The sequence below is a fragment of the Mauremys reevesii genome, unplaced genomic scaffold, assembly GCF_016161935.1.
Source record: "Mauremys reevesii isolate NIE-2019 unplaced genomic scaffold, ASM1616193v1 Contig60, whole genome shotgun sequence".
Classification (NCBI taxonomy): Eukaryota; Metazoa; Chordata; order Testudines; family Geoemydidae; genus Mauremys; species Mauremys reevesii.
In genome coordinates, this window is record NW_024100874.1 from 5,838 (window position 1) to 17,359 (window position 11,522).

General features: G+C 43.8%; 1 long non-coding RNA gene across 2 annotated transcripts; it reads right to left on the minus strand.

The window, feature by feature from the left end:
* Positions 1-246: 246 nt before the first annotated feature.
* On the minus strand, positions 247-11,522 carry LOC120394482. Of its 2 annotated transcripts, none has more exons than XR_005592304.1 (3): positions 11,463-11,522; positions 10,506-10,640; positions 247-265 (listed from the first exon to the last, which is right to left on the minus strand). It is a non-coding gene; the product is annotated as an uncharacterized LOC120394482 (long non-coding RNA). The 2 variants fall into 2 exon arrangements; XR_005592303.1 differs by lacking the exon at positions 247-265 and adding an exon at positions 10,080-10,172.

Sequence of the window (11,522 nt, forward strand, 5' to 3'; positions counted from 1 at the left end):
CGGAAGAGTGGTTAGAGACCCCAGAGAGGCGCTGAGCTGAGGTCTTCGCCCAGCTCCACGGAGAAAGGGCAAAGGAGGAAGCTCCACATCATGGTTACAGAGGACATTGAGGAAGCTCCCAATTCTCTGAAAGACGAAATCAGGCCTCTGAGCAATTGAAACAGATACTTCAAACAGTTTAATAGGAAATATGTACACAGTATATACAAAATCCAGAGCTGGGTTATTTACATATGATCTTGTTTGTGAGATACATGGCCAGCACCTGAAAAAGAAATGTGAAGAGTCATCAGTATTTGTCCAGTGCCCCTTAATACACATAAAAAGAGTGCAGAATACTAGGGAATAACAAAATGAAAACATGGACTGGGAATAAGCTGCTGGATGTGGTATAGAAAACAATCACCAAAACAGGAAACACTACAAGATTAGGGGAACCCATCTTACTTAATATAGTCACTTTTGAATTAGCAGAATGTGTCAATTCAACAGGGCTCTCTATTGATTTACTTCCAATATTCAACTGTTACAGGAACGTTGTCTCCCATTGAGAACTATAAGCAATAACATCCCAGACTCCTCTGCCTTTCGCCTCCTATGCTAACTGCTGCCTGGTGAACCCTACAAGCCCTGCACCCAAGGACAGTAAACTGGGGAATGAGGTGGTGATGGAGACTAGAAACCTGACCATTCAGTGACCTTTGATATGAGGTGAAGGATCATAGTAGCTAACTTTGGAGGATGAGTTATATCTGCTGAGCGCCTTCTCTGAAGGGCAGAGCATCCTTATCTCCCAATAACATCAGTGGGAGTTTGAGAACACTCAGCAACTCATAGGCTTGGGCAAGACAAATACAAAGGCCTTGGGTGGCTAAAGTTAAGCACTAAAATCTGCAGGTAGAAGCCTAAATACCCATTATAGCCACCTGCAGAGGTGCTGATTAGGGCACTTAAATCTCTATCAGCTTTGTGGTGTTTCAAATAGATATTTGAAAAACAAGGGGACTGATGTTTAAAGGCATATTTGGCCTTTGGTTGCCATTAGACAACTTTATGCCAGGGGAGTGGGTTTTCCAAACCCGGATACCTGAACACAGACTCCTAACAACCACGGGTAGGTGCATCAATAGGGGTGGGGTTAGTTGTAAAGTCACCCTTTTGCTGCCCTATGTTGCAGTGGAGCAGGGCAAAGTAGCCATAAAGCTGCCCTAAGAGGCAGCTAGGAATTCCCCAGCATGTGCAAATCCCTAACACCCAGAGAACCAGCACAGAGAGTTCACAGCCAGTGTAGCTGGCTGTATGTCACCAACTCCTAGCTTCCTACCCAAGTATATGGTGTGAGCTGGGAACAGCAGATGGCACACACAGTGTGCGTTGTGCTACAGCTATCTCCAGTGTAGCAATGGCTGTTACAAGACAGCGTAATTTAGAACAGCCCAGAGTCTAGAGCTCAGGTGTATTTGAGGATCTGGGCCAGTACTTGGCTGTTACTATAGCAATGACCCCTGAGCAAGCAGTATAATGTACATGCTTATCAATGAGCTTGTCCAGAGGCTGCATGTCCATCAGAATGACTAGATGTCCTGATGTGTAATAAAAACGCTTTGAGTAATAAAAATCAACCCAGGCTACTTTACAGGGCCTGATCCTTCTCACTTGGTATCTGAGCAGGACAACGCTAATAATGCTCCAGGATTATAGCTGTCTCTGTCTTCTTCCAATTTTGCAGCGGAGCGAGGGAGTATATGGGCCCTACTGTCAATCAAAATTTAACCCCGCCTCTGACCCAATAAGCCCTGCCCACTGGTCACTTCTAGAAGCCTCACCGCATGGGGTATTACTTCTGGGTGTCGAAGGCGGACACATGACCGGAAGCAAGGTGTGTCGCAGACCTCTAAGAACTCCTTCCACTATACCAACCAGGATAGATTTTGATTCCCATAGGAACGCCCGTGAGAAGATTTAACCACCAGAGGGAGTTCCGGTTGTGGACCTCTAAGAACTTCTCCCACTGCCCTCTACCAATCAGAGAGGGGCTTCAGCTACTAGGAGAGCACCCTGGAGAGGAGATTAGACCAATTAATTCTGGGCTGGGTGACCATCCAGAAGTGGTTCAGGTGGGACTCTCTAGAACTCGTCCCACCACTCTCTACCAGTCATGATGGGTTTTGAAGAGGACTGCCCTGAAAGGAGATTTGACTAAACAGGGCAGGTTCTGGGATGGGGTGACCACCCCAGAAGAGGGTTGTGTGGACCCTCTAAGAACCCTCCCAATGCCCTCTGCCAATCAGAGTGCCGTGCACTCATCACCGCAGACAAGTCCCAGAGCTGACAGAGGAGGCCTCTCTCCTTTGACAAGACGACATGTCTGTAGAAATTGTGAAAGGCTGAGAGGAAACGTGGACTCCTTTACCACCCCCCTGAGAACTTCAGACTTTGTTTTAGCCCCTGCCGGACCTTTGGACTTGTGTGGAGAAAGTGCTACAGCAACAGTTCCAAAGAGGATGAGGGAACAGCCAAGGATTCCTTGCCCAGCCATTGATGGATATGCCAGAACCTGAACCCAAAGCCCAACCATTCACGAGACACCAATGAGCATGGTGGCTCTCGTTTGTCCACCATCCTGGAGGAGGAAGGCGATCATTGTTGGGGGGGATAATGCTGACAAGCTGAATGGAAAAGACATCGCCAGGTAAATGAATGATTAAGAATGAAGCAGTTGATGATGAGGTGTAATGAGGTTAGGAACCTGGGGTTGTGTAAATGTAAAACAAGCAGTGAGAACTTACACTTGTTTCTTGTCTGGAGACAGCCTGATGATGCTTTCTAGAGGACCCGGAGGCCCTGACAACGTTGCATCAAGCAGTGCAAAGATGAACCGGCTCCGCTTTGTTTTGCTGAACGCCGCTTAAAAATTAAGCTGAAGAGTGACTTCGAGGATGCATGTTATAAGGCGCGAGTTTAAGAGAAGGTTTGGGCATGGAACTCGCTGAGCCAGTGCCACATTGTGAGTGTAAAAATTTATGTGGACTATTGTATGCATTGCTATTTATGCTGTTCTTAATAACTGTCTTAGGGAAAAGCTTTTTGAAGATTGTGAGGGCTATGTCATAGATGCCCCAGCCCAACGGCACCATGACTGTGTGATTTAGACTTCAACTTTATATGTAAATTTGTCAATTTAAATATGTAAATTTAAAAAACATCTATTGAAAAGGGCTTTGTGACTATCTGCATTTCTGTTAGTAGGTCTCTGGCCCTTAATTGAGCTACAAGTTTTAATGGAGCCTCTTGGTTTGTTTTCAAGGAGCTGTATGTCTTTTAAATAAAAAAAATGGTTTGTGAGAATCTAACTTTTGTGGTTTTGTGCAAAAAAAGACCCATTTACAGCAAAATGCTGAAATGTATGTTGTGGGAGGAGAAAAATCCTAAAAATGTGTTTATAGTGTAACCATTCTGCCCATCAGAGTTGGCAGCAACAAGAGCTAAGTGCTCAGTTGCTAGAACTCCATTCCACAACACAATGCAAAACTGGCTCAAGCCTCAGCCAGTAAGTACTGAGGCTCCTACTACAAGCCAAAATCACCACTTACTGTGTTAAGTAGTAGGGAGGACTCCAGTGCTGGTCACCATTAGCCCAAAGTGAATTCAGCCTACAGTCTGTAATCAGACTCCCATGGAATCAAAATTAGCACTAACATTTCAGCAGTGGAGACAGGAAGAAGAGATAGAATTAGTGTCTGGGGCTCACTGTACAAATACCTCCCAGCCTTTCTCAATTTGCTGGAGTTTGGGAACCCACGCCCCTGCCTAGCTAGTGCTACTTAGTTGATGGCATAGTCCCTCTGCTATAAAAGGCCAAGTACAGGTCCACTGTCCTTGATCTACATAATCAGGATAACAACACTTATTCTTTCTGCCTCAGTAACAGAGAAACTGGGTTCCTACAGCAGCCAAAGTGATCATTTGCCATTGTGGCTCATGCTAGGCGGGTGCGTGTGCCTGTGCAAATGAGATCAACCTCTGACATTCTTTCCACAACTCACCACCAAAATGTCAGGTAGATCTCATCCTGACTCAGCTTACAACAGCAAAAACAAACAGGATGGTTCAGACATGTGTTTGAGTACAATAGAGTTGACTAATCCTGTTGGACCTGAATGGTTTTAACCACACCCCCACTGAATAGCGTGGTTAACTGTGACTACTTATCGTTGTTGCCATAGGGATAAATTTGATTGTGCACCCATGGTAAGGGAGGTGGGTGGGTGAGTCTTGGATTAATATGAAATGAAATAAAACTTCAGGAATTAGCAGATGCTATTGGACAGTTTAAATATGACTCGAGTTGGTTGGATGCTATGGGTCAATTCAAAGTCATTAAAAGTTTAAATTAATATATTTACAACAAACAAAACCAAAGCCCCCACAAGGGTCTAAACCAAAACTGAAATGTTTCAAGGGGTCACAAACCTTCAACATGCTTTAGAAGAAGCATTTGCTCTAAAGACAATCAAACATTTAAAAGCTCTGGAGGGCTTATTATGGTTGTGATACAACCATTTTATTTCAACCCCCACCCCAAATAATAATATGCATGAAAGAAATGTTTTAAAACAAGCCCAAAGAGATGTATTGATATCTGCAAAAAGAGTCCTCCACTTGGGACTGAGAGAGGACAGTTACATTAAGGGATTGGGGATTTTACTGTTTAATGTACTGTACTGTAAGAAGGCCCCAGAAAAATGGATTTTAACTAAAAGAAAAATGTAGCCAAAAGCAGCTGAGTTGTGCAGCCAGCTTAATTCCCCACCCCCAGCTCCCAAAATGGAGATGTTAGGAAGGGGCCTAAAGTCCTTAAGTCTCTAGTATTTCAGAGCTGTAGCCATCAAATCAACCTGCTCGCCATTATTTTGGAAGTCCCTTGAAACAAAGGGTTAGGGATGGTAAGGAACGTTCCAAAATACCTGAGGTTGTTTTTTTTTCAACAGAATCTTCTTGAATGGTTGCTGGGCTGCAAGAGGAGGTATGCTCCTGTTTTCAACTCTGAAAATATATATTGTATAATATCACTGGTCAGTGTAAGGTCTTAGTGTAAATAATGGTGATTATGTTTATTGCAGTGTGATCTGTTTAGCATGGAAATAGTAACTTTAACTGTACTCATCACCAGGCCAAGGTAAAACCATTGTAACTGTAGTTTGCTTTAATAACGCTGTGGTACTACACAGGTTGTATAGGATTTGGACCAATACTAACTAAGCAACAGTTTTGCTTGTCTTAACTAAAGGCCCAAACACACATTGAGGTGGGACAGAACAACATGTTCCTGCAACACTTATCCTGCAGTAGCTGTAACTTTCTGCAATTGGCTATTAAATGCGTGTGGGATTATTGGAAACTATTTTGTTGCAAACTGTATTTTAAACTCTCTCTCTGTAAACATAGGTGGATCATTTTTTAAGTATATGGCTGCAAACTGATGGTAATGGTGGGTTTCAAAATCAAGAGGGTGTTGGTTTTAGTGTGCAAATGTGTTTGTGAGCCTGGATTTGGTGTTGATTTTAAAAGCCGTTTGGTTTTTATTTTGCAAAATGAGGTGTATTTAAAAAAGTTTGTGGGTTTGTTGTTTTAAATGGTAGAAACAAACTCAAACTCCTGTTCGTTATACAGACTGGAAATGGATTATTTTGTTTGAAAAGCTATGACTTTAAATAAAATATTCATTAGGTATTTTTATTTTTAAGCTTCAGAAGACAGTTTCATGTGATTTTATAATAAATAATAATAATAATATCATCTGCTCCACAAACCTACCCAATACCAGCAATGTGAGAGACCCCTGACGAACTCCTTCCTCAGTACCTGTTTTCCTCAACTATAAGGTTCCATCCGCAAGTTTATCGACGATGAAACAGCATGAGTGTCTTGAAAAGGACCCAAAGACCAGTACTCTGTCTCTGGAAATACCAGTGTTTTCATACCTGTTTCACCACTGCTTATGCCCGCATAGAACTATACAAACTGCTAGACAGATTTCAAAGCAGTGCCTGTACCATGACACTGACTTGGATATGTGAAAAGGGGAGTAAGTGACTGGAATCCTCCTCTGTGGGATTATTTAGGCAAGATCCCGCCAGATCAACATCACCGTAGTTTGTGTCGGCAGGCCCAAAACATACGGTAAAAGCTGCCGGAAGAAAGGCCTGCATGAAAGACAAAAGGTAATACCCTGAACGTGAGTAAATTGTGAAAAGATCAACTTGACAGTTTGAAAGATCTAGTTCTGGATCATTGTACGGGCCTGTGAGAAAACATCAAAAGATAGAGGTTCAGCAGCCCTATCATAGTGAACAAAATCAGTAGCCAATAAAGACAAAACCCTTAAGAAAACACAGAAAGTCGTTTCCACCAAGAAGGTCCTAGGAGAAGGGTTTAAAACCCTGGCTCACGGCTTTAAAATGGATCCGGTGTGGAACACCCCTTTTCTGCAATTCTTGCGGGCCTAGCAACTGTGGGAAAAGTTTACTTTATAAAAAAATGTGTTAGATAATGCCAAACAAACATTGTCTGTTATGCCTGAGAGTTTTGGATAACATGGCACTATAAAAATCATTTGCAAGATACACACATGTCTGGAGAGCTTGTGAAACTATGTTTTAAACAAGGCTAGATATGCCCAAGAATTTAAATTTAGTTTTTTAGAAAATTCATCACCATCCGATTCGTTTTAGCACTAAGTCATTTAGAATAAAATTTAAGATAAACCCTTGCTACGATGATGTAAGAAAACATGCAGGATAGCGTATAAGATACAGAGTGGGGGTCTTATAATTGTCTATTGTGAAACACATTATCTGTGGCATTTTGTTTAAAAATTTCATAATGCTTTTAGGAAACAACACGCTATTCAGGGGTGCCGCAGAGTCAAAAACTCTCCACGGTTACACTTCACTCAGATACAAGGTGAGCCAATGTCTACCGGGTTGGCTATGTGGATGCGTGTTGACCACCAAACCTAAGGGTTTCTGAGACAACTTGCTGCCAGGAGCCAATCATATGGGGAATTCCTTTTTGTGTAAGGGTCATTGATGAGACACGTAGAGCTGCACGGTGTCCATGTTCACAAGACAGTCAACAGAACATTTCTCCTCTGGATTTATAACTAAGATGTTACTAAAAACCCCATACACGATCATATTGACGGTGATGTAAGAGCCATCCCAAATGTATTTCTGCTCAGGTTCCCGGGTTTTAAACAGGGAACAGTGATTGGTGCATTCCTGGTTGGGAGAGACAGGTCAAAGGCAACAAAGAGTGTAACCCCATACAAACTCCTCAATGGTTGATTAACAGAGAACGATCTTTCACGTGGTTTACCAGCTGTCACTGTACCAGATTCATGTATTCTCTCACGCAGTGTTCTGCCTCGAAGTCTGGTTGCAGAGGAAGCTTGTTATGGAATAATATTCCAACCTACATGCCAGCCTCGTACATCCAGGAAGGGCATATCCCACCTGGGCTTTGTAATAGTTCCTGTAGATGGTAGTGGGGGTCGCTGTAATTTTTAGGATCGCCATAATGTTTTGCTTTTTAGGAAACCTCGCTCTTTCCGGGGACACAGGTGCACCTTTTGATGATCTGCGCACCTGCCAGGAAGCAATACAGACGTGTCTGTTCTGATCTGTCTTTATTTCTAAATGGTAATGGTATCGGAGTGTGGTGTTTTCTGACAGGAACGTAGAATGAGGTTTATCATAGGTGATGGTGACAAACTCATGTTCCTTCCTCGGACAGAGACACAGGCGTAACCAAGGGGAACAGAAAAGTCCCCTCTACAAACTCATGTTCTACAATATCTGTGAACAGACGCAAGAAATTAAAAGCCGTGTGATGTCTGCTGAGAAGGGGAATTTTTGGATGCTTATGCTTCAGGCCCAAACCTAGAATGTTAGCTAGCCCCGCTGATAGAAAACATACAAGTAAAATCCCAGCGGATTTAAGATCAACTTTTCTACCCCCAGGGTCGAGATTCCATGACCACCTCAGGCGGATTATTGGGATGACTAACCACAGTACTGTTCATATGATCCAATAATTCAGAGTATGGACGCAGTAATAACCTCATTGTAGAGATAAAACCCATGCCACACCTGCAAAATTACATATTGATTTCAAAAGGTGTCTCATTGATAGTGTTCCGGCTAAAAGTCTGGTATTGTATTTCCACTAACCCACCTCCCAGGCTCTCTGATATCCTAGGGCTTAATTAGCCATATTGTAAAAGTTCAAGCTGGTGTTCTGAGGAAAACTGCAGAAGCTGGCATTGCTGGGCAATGAATGTAGAACTCCGCTGTCGCTCATTTTCTCTCTCTGTCTTTGCAGGGAGGACGTCTTTTTTTGTTTGTTTGTTTGTTTTGTTTCACGTCTAAATGTCACAGAGTTGAGAAGCTTCCTCTACCCAGCTGTTAAACTTATACGCTTCCTCAAACCATTTCTCCTCTCTCTCTCACCATGTAGCCGCTTTTTTTCTCCCTTTTCCTTTATCCGGCCAGAACTTTTTCAATCCTGTAAATCCTGTCTTGTTTGGGGTTTACTTTTTGTAATTCTTCAGGGCAAAAAGATCCAGTAACTGTCTCAACCCTGCATAATCTTTTTAATCAGTATACACGGGTCTCTGGCTCCTGGTTAAGGCTTCATCCACTATAAATAGCTCATCCAGTAAACGTCTGTTCAAAACCTTTTTCAAAGCCTCCTTTGACTTTAGATAGTCTCACGTGGTCGCTTTTCTGTAAGGGGGCAACAACTGGTTTTATTTTAAAACCATTCCCATAAACTGTTTTCCATATCTTCAGAGAATGTGAAGGGATTAACATCAGCAGGACTGCACGTATAGTTCTGTGAAAGCTCCGTTGTCACTCTTTATAAAGTCAGATAATACGCCTTAAAGCCTCTGTTGTTTGGAGAACCGTACATCACCAGATCTTCCGCATTAAGGCCCACATCTGGAAAACAATGGTCTTGTTTCTTTTAAAATGTATTTAGAGCCAGTTTGTGTAAAAAGTGTAAGCATCTGATCTGAAAGCTAAGCTGTTACCTGTCTTCTATTTAAAAGTTTTACTGTGCTTTTGGCCACTCAAAAGAGGATTCCCCCACCAAAGCTCCCAGCATCCCCTGGGGATGCAATATATTTTCATTAACAGAAGCTGTCTCAGGAGACAGGACTGTTCCTGAGTACTGTCTTTTACTAACGCAAGTATGGATGGAGGATACAGAAACATAGGGACACATTTAAATAAGTTTACCCACTGCCTGGTTTAACACAACCTTTGACAGCCACCTGTAAAAATGGACGCCCATGACCCTTACATAAACGAAAAGACTCTGAGCTGGTTCATTCTTTCTTCTATTTTGTCCTTTTCCTCGATTTTCCTCTTGAGATCCTGCATCTCAGACAGGAGCAAAAACAGCTGATGCACAACAGGCTACCGATGTGTAAGTTCTCAAAGGCCTCTTGAAAGGCATCGCGAGCTGTTGAGAGATTTTCAGACAAAAACAGTGTAAGCAACCCTCTGCTTGTTCTTAGATTTATGCAATGCCAAGTTGATTCCTAACCCCATTATACCCCCATGATTGACCATCGCTTAATCATTCATTTACCTGAGCAACGTCTTTCCCGCTCACCTTGTCCACCAGTGACTTCCAAGCCATGATCATCTTCCCACTTTGGGGGTCCACACTCATCAGGTTCTTCACGAGGTTCGGGTCGGTCCTGAGGTATCTATTAATGGTCGAGCCAAAGGGCCCTCCTCGGAACTGTAACTGCTATAGCGCTTTATCCATACAAGCTCAAAGGTCCTCGGCTAAAACAAAGTCTGAAGTTCTCAGGGAGTGGTAAAGGAGTCCATGTCTCCTCTCAGCCTTTCCACAATTCATAAAACACGCCTTCTTGGTAAGAGATGGCCTCTCTGCCCAGCGCTGGGACTTATGAGGTGATGTGCTTCACTCTGATTGGCAGAGGGCATTGGAAGGAGTTCTTAGAGGGGTCACACAACCTCTTCTGGGAGGTTCACCCTTCCGAGAACCTACCTTGTTTTGGTCAACTCTCCTCTTGGGGCAGTCCTCTGCAGCTGAAACCCATCGCAACTGGTAAAGGGTGGTGAGAGGAGTTCCTAGAAGGGTCACATGAAGCACTCCGGATGGGTCACTCCCACCCCAGAATTCCCAGTTGGTCAAATCTCCTCTGGAGTGATCCCCAGTGGCTGAAACCCACCCTGATCGGTAGATGGCAGGGAGGAGTTCTTAGAGGGGTCACACAAAGGACAGGTCACCTGCCCCGAACTCCCTTGATTGGTCAAGTCTTCCTCGGGCATTCCTATTGGGGTGAAACCCACCCTGATCGGTAGATGGCAGTGGGAGGAGTCCTTGGAGGGGTCACATGACACATCTTGCTGCCGGGTCAAGGGGGTGGGATTAACATTTGATTGATGGTAGGGCCCTTATACCACTGGAGCGCCTTGTTCTGTTTGTCTCCGTTCTGCTTCATTCGCCAAGCGCTCGGCCAGGACAGATGTCACTTATGAGCTCAGTTGCCACCAGCTGGACAGTGGGACTTGGGTCTTTCTCTAGGACCCGGAGAGCTGAAATTACAGAGGACATCACGTTAGTGAACAGACTGTCAAATCACAGCTAAGCGTGATCACAGAACCTTGAAGTACCTGAGCAGAATGATCACATGGAAAAATGTGAAACTGGGCTCAGTCCTTCTACTGGGGTGGAAAATACATGAGAGATGAATAGGCCTCACTTTTCATATAGTCACCTGTGCCTGAAATACCTGGAGACTTATTACTTCTGAATACCACACTACAGCAGCTCTCCAATACAAACAAAGCTTTAGGGTCCCTCATTGGGTCCCTTCCATGCTCCCAACTGTGGGTTGACCCTGACTCTACCAGAAAGTCATCCACTCTGCTGCAAATGGAAGAAGGTCCATTGTTTCAATAGCTTCCACTTTTCAGTTATTTTCCAGCTCTATTCAGGAGCCACTGCCTGAGCTCACTCAACGTGGAATTTAACACAGGCCAGGGCCAAGCTGGTTTGCATGATACAGGGCACCTACTGGAAGCAAAATTGCTGGTGGGAAATTTGGGGTAGCAGAAAGTGGCTATTTCTCACTTGGGGAGTCCACAGAAAGCCAATAAAGCCCAAAGTGTGGAGAGCACTGGCTGGGAAGGGGGCATTGCCAGGACAACCAGGAGATGCACTGACTCATATCACACCTTCTGCAGCTTCCTCCTTCAGGGGAAATTAAGGCTGACTTTCTACTGGGCAAGAGTGAATTTGTCCTTTGATGTGTGGCTGATGCACTTTGCACCAGTGGTATCGGTTACTGCTGCTTGTCAGCTAAATTCCTTTATAACTCATTAATGAGCAGGACTTCAGCTGTATTTATCACTTACACATCAGCAGATGTTCCAGGTCCAGCCATTTCATACGCTGAGTGTCTGTGTGTTCCAGGA